The sequence below is a fragment of the Desmodus rotundus genome, chromosome 13, assembly GCF_022682495.2.
Source record: "Desmodus rotundus isolate HL8 chromosome 13, HLdesRot8A.1, whole genome shotgun sequence".
NCBI classification, from domain to species: domain Eukaryota; kingdom Metazoa; phylum Chordata; class Mammalia; order Chiroptera; family Phyllostomidae; genus Desmodus; species Desmodus rotundus.
Window position 1 is genome coordinate 21,326,033 of NC_071399.1, and position 22,309 is coordinate 21,348,341.

Below are 22,309 nucleotides of genomic sequence, written 5' to 3' on the forward strand. Positions count from 1 at the left end.
CAGAAAGCATCTGGGTTCCCAGTACTGGTGTTCCCTGGGAACAAATGCTAGAATCATACCCCGCAGGGCCACAGAGCTGATGAGACTCCTCTCAGCTCCACCATGCCTAGCTCCAGAGATGCTTGTGTCTGCACCTGAAGCCCCAGCCTATTACCATGACCCCAGAGCCCATCTCCAAGGCCTATCTGGATGTCCGATTATCATTTCAGTAGCTCTCATGTCCTCTCCTCTCTTAAGACTGCCCACTTGGCTCATTTACCATTGGTCAAATGCCTAAGTGGTTAATTGAATAAGACCTCAGGGATATATAACAGGGATCACAGAATTAAAAGACATAAAGCAGGTTTGCTGCAAAAAATATACGGGAAGATTAAAAATATATAAAAATTAAAATAAAAATCACTAACAGTCTCAACCCCAGAGATATCTACTCTTAATATTATTCTTCCAGTTTCATGTGTGAGTGTGTTCACTTATTGTTTTCAAATATATTAAACAAGAGTGGGATAATACAGTTTGATTCCCTGCTTTGCATGTTAGCATTTTGTCATGTGTATTTTTCATATACTTCAAAAATGATTTTTAATGTATGCTTGGCATGCTGTGTCTTTATGAAAAATCTGAACATGCAGGTTACTTACAATGTTTAACTGTTATAAATCATACTATAATAATATTGTGATGGTCATCTTTGCATCCAGCTTTTATTATCTCCACTTCAAAAATTATTGAAAAAGTGAAAAAAACTTGAAAACTTTTAAGCAGCTTCATGTATATTGCCAAGTTGTCCTTTAAAAGTGATTTCCAATATTCTATCAGCCAGCCCCTTACAAACACTGGTTTTATCATCTCTGCCTCTAAATAAATACAACTAATGCTTGATAGTTTTAAATTGAATTGATTGCTAGTAATCTGTACAATGAGCCCCAAAGACATCAGGTCCTAATCCCTGGGACATGTAAATGTCACCTTAGTTGGAAAAATGGATCTTTGCAGACATGAGGAAATTAAGGATTTTGAGGTAGAGAGATTCCCCTGAATTATTGGCTGCTTTAGGTTTCTCACTGTCTGATTTTTGCATATATAAACAATTTTATTCCAATCACTTCTTGTCACAAGTTACCCTCACATCCCAGCACGGTTTCTGGGACACGCAATGCTCAGTGTCTACCCCAACCACTGCCCGCGCTCAGCAGCCCAGTTAGAATGTTTGCCCCAGTGCCCTGTGGGACTGCAAACACCTGGAAGTAGGTGTCAAGTCTGTTTATCTTCACAAGCCCCTAGGACCTAGCACAGTGCCTGGGCCATGGTAATAAGCCCATGTTTACTGAGTCATACTGATTACCTTTTATATCTTTTCTCACCCAGCACAGTACCATCATCTGTGACATCTGTTACAAATACTCAAGGCTTATTCATTGATCCAAGTTCCTGCTTTCTACAATTATTTTTTTAAGTTTTTCTTTGGGACATAATGTAGATCAATATTTCATAAATGTTTTATTGATGATGAAAATAAAGAATATTCTCTGCAGGGTAGGAAAATCAATATATACACATTTACACATATAACCTTATTAATTATATTATTCAGCACTTGCAAAATCTGTTTTTTTTTCCTATTTGATGTATAGAAGATGTAGAGCTATGTTACAATCTTCCACTACCATCATTATTCTGTCAATTTCTTCTTTACTCTCTAACTCTTTTTTTGTTTATTCTAATGATACCTGTGTCAATCAGCTTTCAGTCAGAGAAGCAGAGCTGCTATGAGTTATGAGATAAGTGGTTTGTGCTTGCAATTAGGTATTAAACAATTATGAGAAGAGCTCAAGAGTGCATTTTGAAATGGGATTTGGAAGATCAAAGAAGTCAATAACAGGCTACTTCAAGAAGCCTAGGACACCCAGCCATTAAGGTCAGGCCACAGAGGGGCTGAATCTGTGGCAGAACTCTGTAGGCCACAGCCAACTGCCTGCCTATGGGCCACTTGACAAGAAGTTGCACATGGAAGTGGCAGTTGTAAAGGAACGCTGGACATGGAGTCGAAGGATCCAAAGACAGGCTGGAACTCTGGCCCCCTGACTCTGCTAGCACAACTCAGCCACCAGAACCTTCTGCCTCCGAAAACTCATGCAAGTGCCTCTTCTGACCACCTCTAATTTGGCAGGAGGTTCTAGAAAACTTCAACCAAATCGATATATAAGAATTTAGTAGAGTTCAACTGTTGTTGATGTAGCATTTACACACACCTCTTTTAACTGTATTTAACTTCTAAGTAAAGACAATAAAAAAAATCATTGTGCACTTAATATGAGACAAATATACCCCTCATACAACCTAAAGAAATCCCTCTTCCCAAATGATAATACAAAAAGTCCTATGTTATTTCATTCATATATACAGGGTGGGGCAAAGTAGGTTTACAGTTGTGAGTATGCAAAACAGAATGTATTCTTTTTTATTTGTTAATTATTGTATTATTTTCCATATGAACAACAGTAAGCCTACTTTTTCCCCCACTGTGCATATAAAGAACATAAGGAAGAAATGATCTAAGTAAGAAAGACATTATCCTCTTTTGTGTAACTGGTCATGTCATCATTGAAAATGTTTATAGCTTCTTTCTTCCTCTATTCATTCTACATTCTCTTTCCTCCGCTAGTTATGGTTCCTTGCTTCATTTCCGAAGCATCTGTGCATTAGCAGCCCTTGTATATTAGGTCTTCGCCACTGGCTGGCTGTCAGTATCAAAGTTTGGTGGTGGTATGAGTTTTTACAAAACCTTGTTCTATATCTTAGTTAGTATTTTAGTAAGAAGTATTTTCACAAGGGGCTACACAAAGAGACTTAAACCAAATGCGATTTTGAATCACACGTGATATTTACTTATGTAGAAAAACATTTAAACCCCAAATATTTATTTAATAGTAACTATCTTCTGAGGACTCTGCTTGGCTTGAGGGACAATGAAACGTTCCCCCAAGGATCTCAGATTCGGTAGAAGGCTTATGCAATATAAAGCAGGAATTGCAAAGAGTGGACTCTATTGTAATCTGTGAACGCATGAGGCTGAAATAATTGACTTTGCTGAAATGTTGTTGAACGAAAACATCACAAAGGGACAAGCATTTTAGCTGCATCTTGAAGAATGAGAAGGAGATTTCCATAAAGACATGTTGGGGAAAACCAATCAAGGACAAAGAGAAGCAAATGCATGGGTGAGAAGTAAAATGTCAGGTTGAAAAACCCACCTTAGTGGTATAAAAGTAAAAGTATACCAGACACCACTTAAGAGGTAGAAGAGGTTCTAGAAATGGGCTAATATCATCATAAAAATGGGGAGTCAAGAGAACTATCTTTTGTAGAATATGGTATGGAGGTTTGAGTAAGATATTTGAAGTTGCAGATGGGACACAAAAAGAACAACTTATAATTCTCAGCTACACTGGGAGAAGTTACAGAGAGGCAGAGGAGATATGAGCTACGCCACTATCTAAAAAGTTTGGAGTCAGTGGACTGCAGACAACAATAGGGAAGAAAATAAAGATATGATCACCGCATTTAGATACTTGGCAATAACCAACCCCCCCCCACCAAGCAATGGTAAAATTAGGTTTACCAAAAATGTATTTCCCAAACCAAGACGTTTTGAACTTAACGCAGATGCTATTAATAATTTGCCCTGCCTGGTGTGGCTCAGTGGATTGAGTGCTAGCTAGCCTGTGAACCAAAGCATCGCCAGTTTGATTCCCAATCAGGGAACATGCCTGGGTTGCAGGCCAGGTCCCCAGTTGGGGGGCACATGAGAGGCAACCACGCATTGATGTTTCTCTCCCTCTCTTTCTCCCTCTTTTCTCCTCTCTCTAAAAATAAATAAAACAAAATCTTTAAAAAATAATTTTGCTGGAAAATTAGGCATAAACCTGTACTGAATAGGGCAAACTGAGAAGTACAGTCACCATCTAGGGAAAGGATCTGATAGCCTTTCAGTATTATTTTTTTTTCTGTGTGCATACCTTTGAAAAAGAAATCATCACTCTGTCTTTTTCTTTTTTGTATGTCCAAATGATAGGACTCTCTCCTCTGTCTGCACGATGTAGTTGTGAACTCCTAAAGAACAAGAGTCACGTCCAGCTCATCTTTCTATAACAGCAGGGCTTCCAATAGAAGCTGGCACACTTGTTGAATTAGTGGATATTTCTTCTCCTTCTGAGTGTATTTGGCTTTCACATTTTATTGCATATATTTTTTCAATTCATCCAAATGTATCTAATAGGTATGAGTCCTGGATATGGAAAACAAACAATCCTTACAGCAATTATAAGGATCACATGAAAGAAGCTCTGCTTTCTAATTTCCCAACACATGAGGACACGGGTTATTTCATTTGACCTTCACAAGAACTTTACTTGGAAAGATTATACTACATCTGTCTTGCAGACAAGAAGATGAAGTTCGGAGAAGTCAAGCAGCTTGTCAGGAGTCACACAGATTTTTAATGGGTTAAGCCCAGATCTCAAGAATTTTAATTGCCAGCCCAGTTCTCAGCCCATTACCAAAACCACATTTCTAATGAATCATTTTCCTATCTCCACTGAACTGTACTGGCAAGAGCTGAACTTCTGACTGTAGACAACAAACTCTGCGTGCTCCCCTTTCGTTTTCTCCCCTGCACTGGCTCCTTCTCATTCCATGCTGCCAGTTTCCTATGATTGAAATTTGAAAGCATGTAACTGTTAATCTAGGAGTGATTAAAGAGTTTCATTTCTCGGAAGAGTTGGTACTCATCATTGGCTATGATGAATGAGCCCCTAACATCCCCTGATCCCATTATATTGTGATTAATTGTGCCAGTTTAAGTCAATAATTCATTTGTTAAAAATAGGCCTGCAAAGTATCATTTGTCTCATGGGAGATATCAGAATAAAAAAAATTCATTTGATACTTCTCATTAAATTAGTGTTGGAAGTTATATTGAAGAGCCCTGTTCATCAAATACTTATTGCAGGCTTATTTGATAAGAAGTTGTATGTGTCTAAAATTATGTCTGCTAACTGTCATAATGGTCTGCATTTTCCCTGTGTTAATGAAGGAATATAAAGTCTACATATGCACATGACTGGAGGAAAGGATGGGGCTTGCAAATGGGATTAGAATAATTCCTAAACGGTCTGGTTTTCATTGCATTAAAATTAAAAAAAAAAAAAAAAAAGAAAGTGAGAGAGAAATTGAGCAGGGCATCGTCTTCGTGAGCTTAGAGATTGTCCCTGGAGGTGCCAGGCTGGTATCCTAAGAGATGGATCTTCCCCATTGTCTCTTATCTAGAAATGATTATAAATGTTGCATTCAGTCTCATTGGGCCATTAAGACATTTTCAGCTGTAAGTGATTCTAAAGGAAGATAGAAGTGAAGAGCAGCTCTGCTGCAAATGATAATGGTCACCATCAAATGAGACACAGGATTAATATCTTAATATTTCCAAGGCAACATCATAGTCGTTTTGGAAAGACTCCCTAAGCACTCCTGAAACATTTGGTTACAAGAGGAGAAATGATAGCTTTTGCAAAGCTTGGAGAGATGCCTTCGAAGACTGAATTCCTGTAGTTCTTTGCAATCTGGGGTACCTGGGGGTAAGTAAGAGCAAAGGAGGACTAAAGTGGGATGACTCTAACCCAGTGAGGCAGGGCAATAGTGTATGAGGCCAAGGCCTAGGCACATATTCAAAACTTAATATCTGAGGGTGGAAAAGGCAAAGAAAGAAAAAAGGAGAGAGAGAAGCAGGCAAGGTATAGATGAGGAAGGAACCGAACGAAGGGAGAGAGAAAGTTAGACTCATGGGAGAACATGCTTTACAGCAACGACTCATAATGGCCAGTCCTGAAACCAGCTACCTAAGCATAAACATGTGAAAAGTTTTCAGATTTTAGAATTATGGTCTCTGAACTCAATCTACCCCCACCCCAAATGCTGTTTAGGCTTGAGATGATACCCAAGAGGATGCATTTTTAAGTTTCTTGGGTGACACTGGTGTACATTCAAGCTTAGGGGGCAAGGCGAATGCTCAGGTGACCGACCTAACGCTCAGAGCCGCGTGGGTGGGAGATGCTGGCCAGAGGGTGGTCATGTATGAACGGAGCCTCTTCGGAGTATAGGAAATGAAGTCATTGTGAAGACAATAAAATGTCGTACGAATGTAAGAGGTCACACATACATATGTCAAGTGCGAGGAAAATGCAATTTTAGAAAATAAATTAGTGAGGTTCTTTCTTATATAGAGGAGGTGCCAGTTACACTTAGCCTCTCTGGACTCTTCTGGTTGTGCAAAAACAGTAGTCTGATTATTATGTCCAATCGAAAGCAGAAGATTCGCTGGTGTTCTCTTTGACGTTTCATGAGAGAACAGGGTCCTGAAACAGAGAACGAGAGGAGAAACTAGAGACAGCTGCAGAGCACCGGTGAGAGAGGCCTCTGCATTTGAAGCACCAGGCAGCCAAGTGGCCAAGATATTTTTTGAAAACTTTCCTATGGCAAGAAGGCTGAAAACAGGGTTTCAAGTTCTACGTTGTTTTTTGCTATACTGTGGGGCTCTTCATTTCATCCCAGTATCACAGAGTCTTCGACGCACACTGGCATTGGGCTAGTGTCGCTGGATAAATAAAGAAGGAAGGTATGTCCACGGATGCGGAAAGATACAATGGAGAAGGGGTGGTGGCTGGAGGAGCTTAAAGGGAAAGTAGAGGCCAGAGATTCATTCCAGGGCTGGAACTTGGTGCAAAAGGTGATGAGACAAATCAGGACTTATCCTGCACTTCCCCATTAGTCCTGGAAACTTCTGAATTCTTTAAGATGATACATTTGGGAGACTGTCAGAATTCCCACAGCTAACCCACGGGTAGTCTTCTGTTACCTTCAAACAGGCATTTATGCAAAAAAAGGAAGCTGCTTTTACCAAAAATCCTTTCAAGAGGTCACAGCAGTAGGACAGAGATACCATCTGAGAGACCTTGAATCCCATTTTCCTACGTTTCACCTCTTTTTGAAGCATTTCATTAAAAACCTCTTCTCTCTTTATAGTTTGCTCAAAATCCCTTCTTGGTCTTAAAATGGCAAGTAAAGAAAAAGTAATCTACTCACCCAAAGTTTCCCTTTAACGAGCTCCATCAGCACCTATCTTGACTGCACTTTACCCATTTTTAGTATTGGACAGAGATGGGGAGCCCGGCCACTCTCATCCTTCCCTCTCTCCGGTGTTGACAACGCATGAATTAGTAGTGAAGTCTGCACCAGCCACCCCAGAGAGAGATGTTACAATTCTTAATGGGCCTTAGAAATGCCGTTGACTTCTTCTAAATATTTTTTGAACAGTCTTGTAACTTCAGCTTTCTTGTTTCCCTTGCAACGTAATCAGACTTGGGTAAAACCGAACCCAAGACATCACAAAATTAGAAAAACATCTTAGAATATTAGCACTAAAGGGAACTTCAAAAATTGCCTTGTGAAAACCTTCTTATTTTTGAAACATGGAACTAGAAGCTTATAGATATGAATTAGTTTGGCTAAGGTTATATATTTCTTTGGTGTCATGTCTAAAATCAGAATACACGAATCCCATTCACTCATTGATAAATATTTGTTTAAAAAGTTCCTTGTGCTGAGCCCTTTCTAAACACTGATTCAAAAAAATTTGAAAAGATATAATCCCTTCACTCAAGTTGGTTATAGAGAAGAGACAAATGTGCACAAAATTACATTTTTAGAAATATAATTTTTAAAAAATATGAATTTCATTAATTTAATCTGCCAGGGCATGAGTGGGGACAGGAACAGGGAGGGGAACATGATATTTGGTTCACAGTAGTCACGCCTCTTGACCCCTAAATCACAATAATAATGGTATGTCTCTGAAACCAGCAGTTGCGATGGTGGCTTACCCACATTCCAAACCTTTTGGGGGGGTCTTGTGTTAGTAATTTAGAAATATTGTATATACTTCTAACTGTTCTAAATACCACACTTCAGAAGACTATCCTGATAAAATGAACCTCTGGAGGTTCATAAAGATGGACTGAAAAGGTAGGAAGTTAAAAAGAATATCACAACTTCGGACTGGAAAGGCTGTGTAAGTTGTGAAGACTACACTGAAAACACCATCAAGCTACTGAAGAATATATGTCCTAAAACAGGGAGAGAAATTAGAAACCCAGCCATGCTCCTATGAAGGAAGTCCACAAACTCTGGGGCTTAAATCTCTCTCTTAATCCTGGATCCCTGTGGCGTGCTGTTGGCGTGACAAAGCTCTGTGGTCCTGGCAGGTACCACGCACCTCCTAAACCCAGCTACCTGGGACCTGCCCAGACAGGCAGCACAGGGCCTTCATTGTCCAGGGAGGGCCTGCCTATTTGTTGACAGAAGGTTCTGAAAACATGTCTCCTCCTTCCCAAACCCCACCAAGAAACCTTAATGCTACAGACCTCAGGCCAAAAATGTATTAGCACCCAAGAGGTTATAGGAAAGAGCCTTCTGATGGAAAGAGAAGTTTCATGTGTCGGGAGTGGGGCAGTGACAGTGCATTGGTCCAAAGCCACGGGAAAGCAGGCATGGTCACTTAGCCACAGGAGAAGACAAGGGCCTTGATTACAGCTATCTGGTCAACTTTGTGGAGGGGTTCAGCCAGACAGCCCCTGCTCCTAGATTCTGTGCCAGAGCAGAAACTGAGGTTTCCAGATATTTCTTGAGATTACAGATCACGTTAGACCACAGATCATACTGAACAAACCTCATGTGCCAAGTAATGTTGAGATAATTTTCATGTTAGGGCAAAAAAGTAGGTGAGGAGATAAAGGAATCAGGTTTTGCCCTCCTCTAAAAACAATCTTTCCATGAATGACACAGATTTGGAGACGCAATAGGAAATGTAGGTTACAGAATGTGTATTTTGTTGTGTGTAGAGTGAGTTATGCATTGCCCTTTTTAAATCAATAATAGGGAGTCTACAACTTTGTTTTGAAAATGATTAAAGGTTAAATTTGCATATTTGAAATGAATGCCTCCTAGGACGTCAGTCTATCTCTTGGACTGAGGAACGTTCCCTCAAGTAGCTGTTATGTCTACTTTCATTAGAGACAAGTCCACACATCTCTGGAAGTCACTGAAGGGATTCTGCACGTTCATGGCCTTAAACTAGGATACCTGGTGTCTTCTTTCTTAGATATCATCTATCTCTGCTCTGCCCTTTTACAAACAAGGAAAATGAAGTTGAGAGGAGTGATCTGACTTCAAATGTGGCAGAGGCAGAGCGACAGCAAAACTCCAGGCCTCGAGACCCCTGGTCCCGAGCTTTTCATTCATGACAGTGATTCATTTAGGAGCGTGATTGGATCGATAGCCAGCGTTCAATAGCATTGGTGAAAAGCTGAACTAAGAGGGAGATGAACAATAGAGAAACATGCGGATAAATAGTATTCTACCATAGTTCAATTCAGAACAAGTGTACTGTGGTCTTAGGGAACATCGCTGAATCAGCCTGTTACATGGAAAGGACAGGGACTGGGGCAGTAGGGTTATGTGTGCATGTGTACTGCGTACCTGTCAAGGTGAGCCTGGGGGAGATGGGCAGAATTGGAGACAGACCAAAATCACAAGAGGGGCCTTTCCTCATAGAGTCTGATTTTCTCAGCTTCCCACAGTGCCTAACAGGCAGAGAAAAAGCTTGTGACTTTTCTGTGTGTTTACTTTCCATTGGGCTATTTTATTGCTTCATATTTTCCTCCTCCTCTGTTTATTCAGGTTGGGTCCATGCTTGGGAGATGAGGGTGGGAGGAAATTCAGAGCCGTGTAGTGGGGCCTCCAGGCCTCCCCTGAGACTGTCAGGGCTGGGTTGGACATCCTCCTGTTTGCCAATGCCGTTAAGCAGGGAGTTAGTTACTGACCCAAATTATGTCCCTGATTGTGCTCTCGGCAATCTCTCATTGCCTATTTGTCTTGAGACAAGGAGTCCATGGTGGCTTTAGCAAAGGTGTTTTAAAATACTTAATATGAAAGGGACATTGGTTGGAATTAGACTAAGGACCATTGATGTAAACAGTCAAGGGGTTCGTGTAAGCCTGGCCATAGGGGATTTCATGGGATCCATTTGTATTCATATTGAGATGAAGTTAGTTTTTGATTCTATTATATGACTGGCAAAAGTATAACTTATATAGCGTTCATGTTTCTGATATACTCACATCTATTAAGACAATAACAAAAGCCCTTCTCCTAATCATTTATATTTGATTATTATTTTATGGTTCACTAAATATTTGCACTTATCACATTTCATCTGGTCCTCAAAAGCATCCCATGATGACCAGATCCCAGTAGGAACTGGTCATTGTTGTTATGCTTCCTCATCATTTGCTGAGGAAATTGACATAAATAGAGATTAAAAGGCTGCTCTGGGTCACTTGTTAGTACATGGTGATAGGGGAACCTCTCCATCATACTGTCCTGCTGGGTCGCTCACACTGGAAAATGGCATTTTATTGGTATAGAATGAACAAGCATGGATTTAGCATTGACTCTGAGCCTTAGTGGAGTTAACATCTTGTAGAATTTCTGTGGCAATAACATAAAGTAATCTATGTAAAGCATTAAGGACAGAGCGTGGCATATGAAAGGTACTCAGTACTGATGATTCCTTTCCAAAGTCATGGCTACAAGGAGGTATACTGGCTATTCTCTGGAGGCAGATGAGCCTGGGTGTTCTGGATTGCCAAGGAGAGCTGGCAGCGCCTTGTGTACAAGTAGGAAACATAAGGGCAGGCTTTCCTGGAGACCATTCTGTTTTGTCAGTGGTCAAGACATATCAAGACACATTCTTCCCATGCTAGGTTTCTCTCTTTACCTATCTTTTTGGCTCTAGCCTAGCAAACTACTTTGCTTCCAATCCAGAGCCCTAGGGATGTTCCTAAAGGCGTCAGCAATGGGTAGAACTAGTTCTTAGAACTAGAAAGTAATGTGGAAGTTATTTAGTTCACCTCTTATTTCATAAATGATCAAACTAAAGCTTAAATATGTACAGTGACTTGCCTAAGGTCTCACAATGGTAGATTCAGGATGAAAACCCGAATCTCTCTCACTATCCCTATACCCTGCTGGGTCTTGATCAATTAACCAATAAACCAGCAAAAAACACATATTAGGTTCATGTGGAGGCATTTTTAAGGGACGCCTTACACTTCCCAAGTGTAAGGTATGACTGGAGAGCCAAGAAATGGCTGTGAAAAGCAAGAATTCAGTTGAACAAAGCACATGTCTTGTATTTCAGTTTTGTTCAAGACATTGTGCTACATGTAGCCAGAGATACATGAGCTGGAGCAGCTTCGTCGGACACTTCTGCTTCCTCTAGAAGTGTGCAGTGGTCTGGAATTGACACAAGACCGCACTATAACACAGGCAGAATGGGAAATGTGCCACGTTTTGAGGTGTGAATGTTTTACACAAGGGAAGGAAGTCAGGGAACACTTCATGGTTGACTTTGAATGGGTCTGGAAGGAATAGTAAGACTGTTAGGCAAAATGGTGATGGCAACGAAGGAAACAAGAGGAAATAAAAGCCAAAGGTATGCTTTAGAAACAAGCAGTTCCATTTGGAATACAAGGGATTTTTAGAGGAGTTAAACTGGGCAAGGTCTCTTGGAGCTAAACTTGGGAACTTCTTGAAAGTCAAGCTCAAAGCCTACACTGAAGTCGTTGGGAAATGGGTATGTTATGTTTTATTTCTTTATTTTGTTTTTATTTTTTATGTAAGTATCTATAAAGACAAAACCAAAAGAGACTCATAGAAACAGAGGTCAAACTGATGGTCACATTGTGTTTTGTCACTGTGACCGCCCTTCCCAAACCCAAATGCTCTCGGTGTCGGGGACTGCTTGGGCTCAGCTGTGTCCCCCTTTTCCCTCTTCTTTTGGCTCGTAGCGCCAGACTACATTTCTCAGTGTTGTCCATTTCTGTCAATGAAATGTGGGTAGAGGTGATGTGTACCACTTCAGACCTGGCCTCAGGCCTTCTCCTGCATTCCTTCTTGTGCTCCCTCTTCTGCTGACTGGATGCTGAGGATCCAGGGAAGGTCTCCAGAGCTCTAGAAGATGAGGTAGCCACCCGAGGAAAGGATGGGGCATCAAAAGTCTATGTGAAACAGAGCACGCCCTCCCCACTGCCTCAGATCTGCACTGCACTCTGACTCCACCGTGTTGGGCCACTGCACTGGTGGAGTTGTACCTCATAGCAATTAGCTAATGACTCTTTGCAAACACTACTGTGTTCTATTTTACCTGCCTGTCCATAGGACCCTGTACAAAGTAGCAACTCATATATATTAAAAGGGAATGAATTATACTGAATAAATGAATGAATGCAGTCATGAACACAGTTGACTTTGGAAAGCAACATACAAACGACAGCATAAAGGCTGACTATAAAAAATGAAGATAATCCAGAAGAAAAGAGATTACTGAAGCAGATATTATAATAGTTCGAGAAGAAGAAACCCTGAATCAATTTAGAAACAGTGCAAGCACAAAGGAGAGAGAGGTGAAAGATATCTTGGAGATAGACTCTAAGGAAAATGGCAGCTGATAGATACAATGATTATGGTAACAAATTTCAACAGTGACTCCAAAGTTGCAAGTCTATGGAAAGGAAGAAGAGTGGTACCATTCGAAAAAATATAGAAGGTAAAAAGAAGGATATTAGAGGAGTAATGGAGGGCTGGTGGATGGTATATTACAACTTATCACAGATGGTAGCTCAACTCCGATGATAACTAAACACACGAAGTTTGTGCCCAGCAGGGGACTGGAGGTGTGCTGAACCTTCAGCCTGTAATTGTGGAGTTAGACATGGGTATAGAAGACGTGGATATGGGAGTAAATTAAACCACTCAGAGAGAGAGTGTAGAACAGAATATAAAGTCAATAGGTACAGCCTCATGAATAGCTTACAATTAGGAGGTGGAAAGGAAAAGAGAAGATAACAAATGAAACCTTCAGAGGGCAGGTGGTGGAGAGGTGTCAGTTAATGGAGGGACCAGAATCATGCAGATCGCTGGAAGCCACAGAGAAACTGTCAACAAGGGCTGGTTTACTGAGTGGGTGAGGAGTGTGACTATTGGGTTGAGAATACTTGCAGGATCACAGTCTCAGAGGAAGTAGGAAAGGATGGAATTAAGAGCATAGGTTTTAAAGACTCACTGGGATTAGGGACAGGCCTCGCTGTCTGTGAGAAGAATAAGAAAGAGATGGTGGAAAAAACAACACAGAGAGAAAAAGCAGAGGTGCTTAGTAGAGGCACAACACCCTGAGGATCTCCAGTAAGAGAGCTCATCTTCTCAAGGAAGTGAGAGAAAAGAGAAACCGCTGGAAGTGAAGGAAGCTGAGGAGGGAGTGGAGTCCTGGGGTGGAGGGTGAGTGGGGGAGAGGTTGTGACAGGCAGACTCAGGGTGTAATAGGAAGCCAGTGAAAGTGTGTGATGGACAGGATCCCAATGAGAACTAAAGGTTGCTTTAATGAAATGAGGGAAGAAAAAAGGTAAAGCAAGGAGGAAGGTTATAATCTCAGAAAAATTAAGAGTCAAGATCTGCGTAGCGGAGAACTGCTCAGTGATGATGATGACGATGATGATGATAATTACAGCCAACATTCATTGTGGTATTGAAGTGACAAATAGCATGTTAAGCAGTTTCTTTGTATTATCTTATTAAATCTTTACAACACTCCAGTGAGTAGGCTATTATTACTATCCCATTTTACAGATGAATAACTCAAGGAAGAAGATGGCTAAGCCCTTTGCTCAGAGACCCACAGTGGCAGGCCTATAATGCAAACCGAGTCCCACTAGCTCCAGAGAATTTAGGGTCAGTTCCAGAGAATTAGCTCCAGAGGATTCAGATGACCATTCCTACCAGCCAGTGAGCAGCTCCGTGGAGGCAGGACAGAACTCCCTGAGGATGCGAACCTTGAACTGTGTCTGTCACAGAGTTGGCAGGATGACCGATTATTATTTTGGAGGCCCTCAAACTGGAGCAAGGAAAGGAAGTCTGCGAGCCAGATGCTGGGATCACTAAGGAAAGGAAAAAAGTGCTATAAACAGTGGTATGTGAATGTCAGCTTGGCAAGATTGTTGGATCAGGGTCCCCCACTGATGGTGGGGAGCCGTGGTGTGGAGAACTGACATGCCAATCCCGCCTTCTGTTCTCTTCAGACAAAGGAATAAGAGACGGATAGGCTGGAGAGGATTTCAAGAGAAATGGTGTCTTCAGAGAAAGGTTGCCTAATGCCAAGCAATGGAAGGATGTACAAAGAGTTACTTGGAGAGATCTATAGGTTTTTGTTGTTGTTGTTGTTGTTTAAAATATAAAGACTCCCAAGACCTAGGGTGCACAGTTTTGAGTTACACAAATATAAGTCAAGAGTTTAAGGCTGTCTGGATAGGGATGAAAATATGGCTACCAATAAGTTCTAAACTGGAGGGAAGATGAAAGTGGGGGTTTAAGATCAATGAAATGGCCAGGACTTGGGAAGAACAGGTTGAGTAGGGGACCTGTGAATTAAAATGGAAGAGGAATGGCAAGGAGGCAGAAATCAGAGTGTGGGAACTGTTGGTTTTACACGGTGACCACTGGGGGGAGCTCCAGCCTATTCCTCAGCTAACAGTTCAGAGGTTAAGAGCACAGGGTCAAATTCTGAATCCACCTACCAGATGTCTGCCTTGGAGAAAGCCACTTATCCTTTTTGTTCAACGGAGATAATGCTAGTTGTGCATTGAGTCGTGAGGAGAATTAAGGGATATGCTGTGTACAACACGTTTTACATAATAAGCCCTGAAGATAAGTCACCAGCACAGTCCGGAGCGGAGAAAATTCCACGGGGCATCAGAAACAAGACCCTGAGGACACCGGGCAACAGCGCCAAGGGCTTTCGTGTTCACTACGACAAGGAGAACTGTTAACTCTTGGCTCTTCCATGTTCTTCAGGGACTGTCTTTCTCTCCAGTATGGCCCCGGAACTCATGTGGCAAAAACAGAGTAAAACTACCTCAAGTTAAAGAGCCCACTGACAAAAGACCAAGATGGGGAATTCTAAGCCTTTCTAGGTTTTCAAAGGAAACCTTCTACCTTTGAGGCGTGCTTCGCTCTTCCTTCACTCTGCTGCACAGTTGAATGGGGAGATGGTGGGATTGGGGTGAGGGTCTGGAGGGAGGGCCAAGAGGCTCATCGCCCTGCTCCGGACCCGGCCCAGGGGGTCTCGGGGCTCAGGCAACACCCTGCTCAGCCGTCCAAGACCACAGCAGGTGAACACAGCTGAACAGTGGCTAGCTATGACTGCAACAAAACGACGAGGAGAAGAGCCACCTCCACTCCCCATTCCCATCTCTAGGACCTACCCCTCAGCACCCTTTTCTCTCAGCTGTGGAGGGGGCTGCCTCCACATGCATCAGCTTGGAATAGGATAAGGTCTGCCAGGCTCTACCAACAAGGACTAGAGAAGCAGCAGGAAGCTTCCTGGAAGTAACTACTTCAGCAACAGTGCTTTGGTGAGGGTCCTAAGCGCCCACATTATCATTTTATTACATTTCTCTCCTCTGTGCCCTGAGGGCTTCCTGTAGAATAAACATAAGACCAGTTACTTTAAAATAAAATGTGGTTTTCATTAAAATCCTATTCTGGCCCCTCCAGTCCCAACAAAGCATTTTCCTCCAAGTCTAACTAGGTTTCAAGTTATCAGTGATACCGTTTCTCTACAAGAAGGTAGAATAAGGTAAGACATCCCTGTGTCCTACTGGTAGCCCACCTGCTTCCAGTATGAAATGAAATTTCCCTTTGGGAAGGTAGAGGGAAATACACAGAGGGTTACCCAGGCATTGAAGAGAAAGTCTCCCATCCTTGCAGAACTCTTGGTCCACATTTCTTTTTCTTCCAAGCCATTCTCCCTTCCCACCTAGGTACCCTCTCCAATCCTATCAGCCTATACACGTCCAGGAGCATGAAAAACAGGCCTATTAGCCAGCCCACACTGGACTCATCCAGAATGTATTCTAAGAGCAAACTCACTGGAATTCTCAACAGAGAAAACCCAAGTAGATCTATCCCAAAGCAACCGGTCTCCATCTGCACTCCTATTCCGCACAAAGAGAGCCATGGAGAACACCAGACCTATTACAACAAAACCCCTGCCTATCCCTGAGCAGCGGTCCTCACCCCTGGCTGCACATTACAAACACCTGGGGAATTCTTACAACATCAGATGCCAGGGTCCCGCACCAGAAACCCAGGTCTAAATGCTGTGGTGTGGGGTCAGGTTATCAAAACTTTTTAAATCTCTTCGGTGGATTCAGATGTGCAGCCTGAGTTGAGAACCACTGCTCTAGAACTGTGCAGCCACTAGCCACATGGCCCCCTGTGACTATTTAAAATTCAATTCATTAAAATTAAACAAAGTCAAAAATCAGTTCCCAAATTGTACCACCCACATTCAAGTACCAGTGGCTAGTGGCCTCCATGAAGGACAGTGCAAACACAGAACATTTCCGTCATCATGGGGCATTCTATTGGATGGAACTATCCCAGAGCATCAAAATGTCATAGGTCACCCTGGCTGGTGTGGCTCAGCGAATTGAGTGCCGGCCTTCAAACCGAGAGGTCTTTGGTTCAGTTCCCAGGTGGAGCACATGCCTACATTGGGGGCCAGGTACACGGTGGGGGGCATGAGAGGCAACCTATTGATGTGTCTCTCGCACATCGATGCTTCTCTCCCTCTCTTTCTCCCTTTCTTCCCTTCTCTCTAAAAATGAAGAAATAAAATCTTTTTTACAAGTGTCATGGGTCAAAACTCTTTCATTCTTCTACTGACTGATGAAGTCCAGTTGTCTCACCCTCTCCCTGAACTACAGACCTCCTTTGCTCCTGCCAGATACAACAAGTCACCTACAGGACAGGAGCTTTGCATTCATCACCACACTGGGAAAGGGACACACAGAGACTCCCTGACTGCACCAAGTCACCGAGCTAGCAAATGGCAGTCGAGATCTTAAACCAAGTTGGTTTTCATCAAAATTCAAGCTCTTTTACTCAACCCAGACTCTCCACAACCGGGACAACTAGGTGCATGGGAGATTCCTCCTCCAAAAGGAAAGGCCCTAAAATGCTCTCTGCTAACTATAGTGCATCCTCACATTCCAGTCTCCTTACTTAGCACATTCTCAGCCCTCACACTACTGTCCTCCAGGTCAGTGCCTCAGAGATCACCTGAATTTATCGCAGAAAGCTTGCTGTGCAGTGGCTAAGAAACAAATGAAAGTGTCATTCTCTGCTTTGTTAAGAGGTGTTTTTGAGTAGCTGACAAGTCTTGTGGGCAGTGGCCATTCGGATCAAAAACACTGAAGCCCTGGCTGGTATAGCTCAGTAGATTGAGCGTGGGCTGCAAACCAAAGGGTCACTGGTTCTATTCCTAGTCAAATCACATGCCTGGGTTGCAGGCCAGATCCCCAGTAGGGGGCGTGTGAGACGCAACCACACATTGATATTTCTCTTCCTCTCTCCTTCCCTTGCCCTCTCTCTAAAATAAATAAAATCTTTTTAAAAATATATTGTTTAAAAAAAAAAACGTTGTATGATCCTTAAGAGACTACCCCTTAAAGAAATACAAGGAAAGGAACCAGCTTGTGCAGTGGGAGGAGAGGCCGTCAATTTTTAGGTAGGAGCTTCCAGGATAAAGACCACAGGTTTACACTTGAGCCCTGCTGGGCTGCCATTGGCTTGATTTTGAAAATATATGTGCAAGTCTCTCTCTCTCTCTCTCTCTCTCTCTCTCTCTCTCTCTCTCTCTCTCTCTCTGGAGAAGGAAGAAATGAGAGCTAAGAATATTTCTAAACACACCAAATGTTTACATTTTACTTATTTTCAATTATGTCCTCACAAACCATCGAAAAAGGTAGAAGAGACTTGAGGTAAATGTGTCAACTGATACTCGTCTATAGCGTGAACAACCCACATAGTGATGAGCTCAGGCCACTGACTAATAGGCGTAGAGTTTGCTTAATATCTTCCATATTGTCATATCTACCTTCTTATCTCAAATGTACTATAGCTACTCAAAGCCACTACTCTCCTTCTCTTTTGTTACCCTTCCCGGTCTGGTGAATTGCTCACCCTGTGAACTCTGGGCCCATAAATCTGCCAGTGGCCTGAACACAGCGTGGAGGGCTTCTGAGTACCCTGGACCTGGGCCCCAGGTTGGCCAAGGACACACAAAAATCTTACTCACATACAAAATCTCATAGATCATGGATGATATGTTTATGATTTAATGTCAAAATTATAATCCATATTACTATTTTATAATTTAGGGCCTTTTATCCAAATAATGCTGTTATCCAGTGCCTGTGTTGATGGTGGTTATTTTATTCTAATGGACTGGTGTGGCCACAATCATGTTATAAATAGATAAATGTACTTTGTTAATTCCTCAGATCTGCAAAAGACAGGACACTAACAAGAGCAAATTTCTGATGGAAAGACACTGTATCCACTTAGGCACCAAGCCAGGGTTGATCTAAAATCGTGGATCAGGACCTGAATACCAAGTCCAAGACTCCTTTTCTAAAGGTGGGAGCACCTGCCTTCCCTTGCTGATGAAAGACTGATCAAGAGGGTCAGCCTGAGGTGAAGCTAGACCCAGGTTTTCTTGGGGCTGAGATTTCTCAGAAGCCCTAGGGTCATCAGGAAAGAAATGGTGAGTCCCACTCTGCATGAGGGATTCACCCACAAATCCCACACCCCATTTTGGGGATGAGGTAATAGGCAACTAGCAGCTACTTTTCCTACCCAACAGTTTCTTGCTTCCTGTTCCTTGATTACTGCTGCCACAGATTGCTCCCCAATTCTGCAAGACTCTGTCACCCGTGGCAAGACGTGAAAATGCCAGGAGTCCCCTGCCATTCCCAGCCCAGTGGGGTACGCAGGGTGCTGTTGGATCAGGTGTGCAAGTGACCAAATGTGGAGACATGTCTTGGTGCCTTATCTGTAGGGATGGGGCTAACGGGGACCAGAGCTATAGGAGGCTTTTGGCTTCAGCTTATTTGGGGTTGACTCCTGATGAGAGTGCCAGTTGCCCAGGGAAGAAGTGACTCACACACAGATGATCTGATCTGATTTTTTTAAGAAATGCTTTGATTAGTTCACTTGTCTTAACAACCCAATCAGATTGCCTGGGTTGGCAATGCATCGATTTCAAGGCACTGCCTGAATCAATCTGAATAAAACCATTTAGTGCCACATATAAACACAGCTGAACTCAGACACGTGGGATGAAATCTTTCCTTTAAGTTCTTCAGGAATAGAAAGTAAAACTACTTAAATTGAGTTTCTACTGAAACTATGTATATCAGCCTAAACCCACCCTAGTTTCAATTCTATCCTAACTCCCTAAACCTCTTTCCTAGTTTCATTCAGCAGGACCCCCTTTTTTACACGCACTGAGCTCCCAAACAGGGTATTTGTGACTGCAATAGATACAGACAGGGAACCAAAGGCAAATGCATAAACCTTCACAAAGCTTCTTTTTCATGCCATTATGAAATCCCTGACTTCTGACCCAGGGGTCAAAGACAGATTGATTATTTTCTGAAATAAAATTGATCCAATAGAATGTATGCTAAAAAGGGGATTCTAAGAGATTCTAGGCTAATGCCATTTAACTAACAACTATTTCCTGGCCTTATTCACAGTCATACTCCTTTCCAGGTAGACAAAGGAGAGCTCCAAGGGGAGGTTTAACGTTATTTGGGCCTTTCCTTTGACCATGCCCTGTGGTAGGATCTAGTTCTATACTTCACTACCCTCAGCATTCCCTGGATACAACTCAAACCAAAAGACCAGTTGATTATAGTAATCATATGATTTGGGTTTAGCAAGGTATTTCCAATGACTGTTCTTTTTTGCCACCTGTGTTCTCCCTGCATCTCACTTTCTCATCTGTAAAGTGAGATGGTTGAATGGGGTCATCTCTAAGATCTCTTCTGGCCCTGGCTTTGTACAACTTTAATAATGTCTTATTATAATAATGCTGGTATTTGCATAGCACACTAATATTTTGTAAAGCTATTTTGTATCTATAATCTGTGTTGCTCCTTCTCTGTTGTTCCAAGAAAACATACACTTCAATTTCTTTGAAAGGGTTGCCCTGTTAGATCAGATACCCAGAGTCCATCAGCCTCAATATGTTAATTGGGTACATTAGTATGGCTGCCACCATGCTGACCGTTGGATTCTCAGCCAGTTCCAGATTCATTACCTGTGCAGGACAATGCACTATGTGAGAGTTAATACCACCTGTCAGCTTTCAACGTGGGGAAGACTGTGGCATGAGACAATGCACTTTAGCCACGTTGCGTTGAAAGATAGAACTTTTCTTCCTTATAGTTCAGCTTTTATCAAGGTCCCTTAAAATGCAGCCAAGGCATTAAAGAGAAAGGAAAAAAAAAACTTGGAATGTTTTTGTACTTTTTGTAAAAAAAAAATTCTCTTTCATTTTTTTTCTACCATTACCAAAATCTCCTCCAAACACACAGACCCTACAGTATCCCTATTAAATTATATAGAGCGAGTCCAGCCCGTGACTGTCAGCGGGGCCCATCAGTCCTAATTTATCGCCCCAGGAAACACAGTACAATTATGGTAATAAATAATAATAGGATTCAGTACATGACAACATGAATGATGGAGCCTCTCAGAATTCATTTACATTGCTTTGTGTTGCAATCATCATGCCTCTAATGTAATGCCAAGCAAATGAGCCCCTTTGAATATTGTGCAATCTATTGCAAGTCAACTGGCACAAAACTCACTCAATAAATCATGTTCAAACACATGCCTGTAATGACAAGTAAATCAACAATGAAGTAATTGCATTTAATGTATTGAAATACTGGACCAAAAAAAAAAAAAAAAACCAGTGACCTCAAAGTGACTTTTTGTAAAAGGTTTGATATAGTTGCAACAAGGAGTAAGGTCCTTCCTAAGAGGTACTTCTTGCTTAGATGCACATGCCAGGTCTGATGATGTTGTTCCCTGCACAGACCTTAGCGACCACCTTCTCTCTGCAGTAATCACAGAGCCAGGCTGCCAGAGGCTGCAAGGGGCTGTTCACCAGGCTGAACGAAAGAGTCACAGGTGAGGGTAGAAATCGGCCCCTAGCCCAGCAACCACTCCTCTGCCTGAGCTCTCCCCAACTTGAGAGGCAGTCTGATGTGGGAGGAAAGAGCACTGGGTCAGGAGTCAGGAGGGCTGTATCCCTAACTGAGCTCTGGTGTTAACTAAGTCACTGTATGACTCTAGCCAAGTCACTTTGCCTCATACTCTTTTGTCTATAAAATGAAGTAGTTGGACTGTCATCTCTAAAATTCATTGCAATTCTAATATTCTGTGAAGCTCTGATTCTAATTAGAGATCTTCACTTTTAAGCAGGCAGAAAAATGTCCCCCCACCACCCTTGCTCCTGAGTGTTGAAGGCTCTGGTTTGAACCAGCATGCATCTCTTCATCATTCCTGCTGGCTAGGCCAAGTGTATGTGCTTCTAATTTCTGTGAAACTTGGGCCTGCCCCTTTCTGGGCAAGCGGACAAGTCTGAAAATAGGGCCCCAGGGGCCGTGTGGATGGATAACAGGCAACATTGAAATGACAACCTTCCCCACATCCCCCGTGGCATCCACCCCAACTCCCCTCTTCCCAGGGACAACGTCAAGAAGAGATGAAGCAGAGCCTCTGCTAAGCCAAAGGCCACTTAAGGAACTTTCCTGCTCTCATGAAAAACTCATTCTTGGCTGAGCATCTGCATAACCCTCCCCCACTAACATACGTTCCTCCTTATCCTTAACTCTCAGTCCCTGCCTAATGTCAAAGTAGATCTCGTAGACCTCGTGGTCTCAGAGATGTAGGGAAGTGGCAAGGCATGGAGGAAGTCGCACTGGATTTGGAGTAAGGAGATCTGGCATTAAGTCCTGGCTCCATAGTTTACTGACGTGTGACTTTGTGTAAGTCCCTAACTCTCTGAGCTCACTGCTTCGTCTGTGAAGTGATAATAATAGGACTTGTGCCCACAGTGAGGTTGCTGTGAGGACAGGATGACATATATGTGAAAAGGCTCTGTTAGCTGTAAAGTGGGATAAGAAAAAATCTCATTTTTATGATTAATTGGGAGAAAAGAAAACTCTAAGACCAGTGCACTCAGACAATGTCACTTACCATTAAAAAAAACTTTGTTTATTTATCT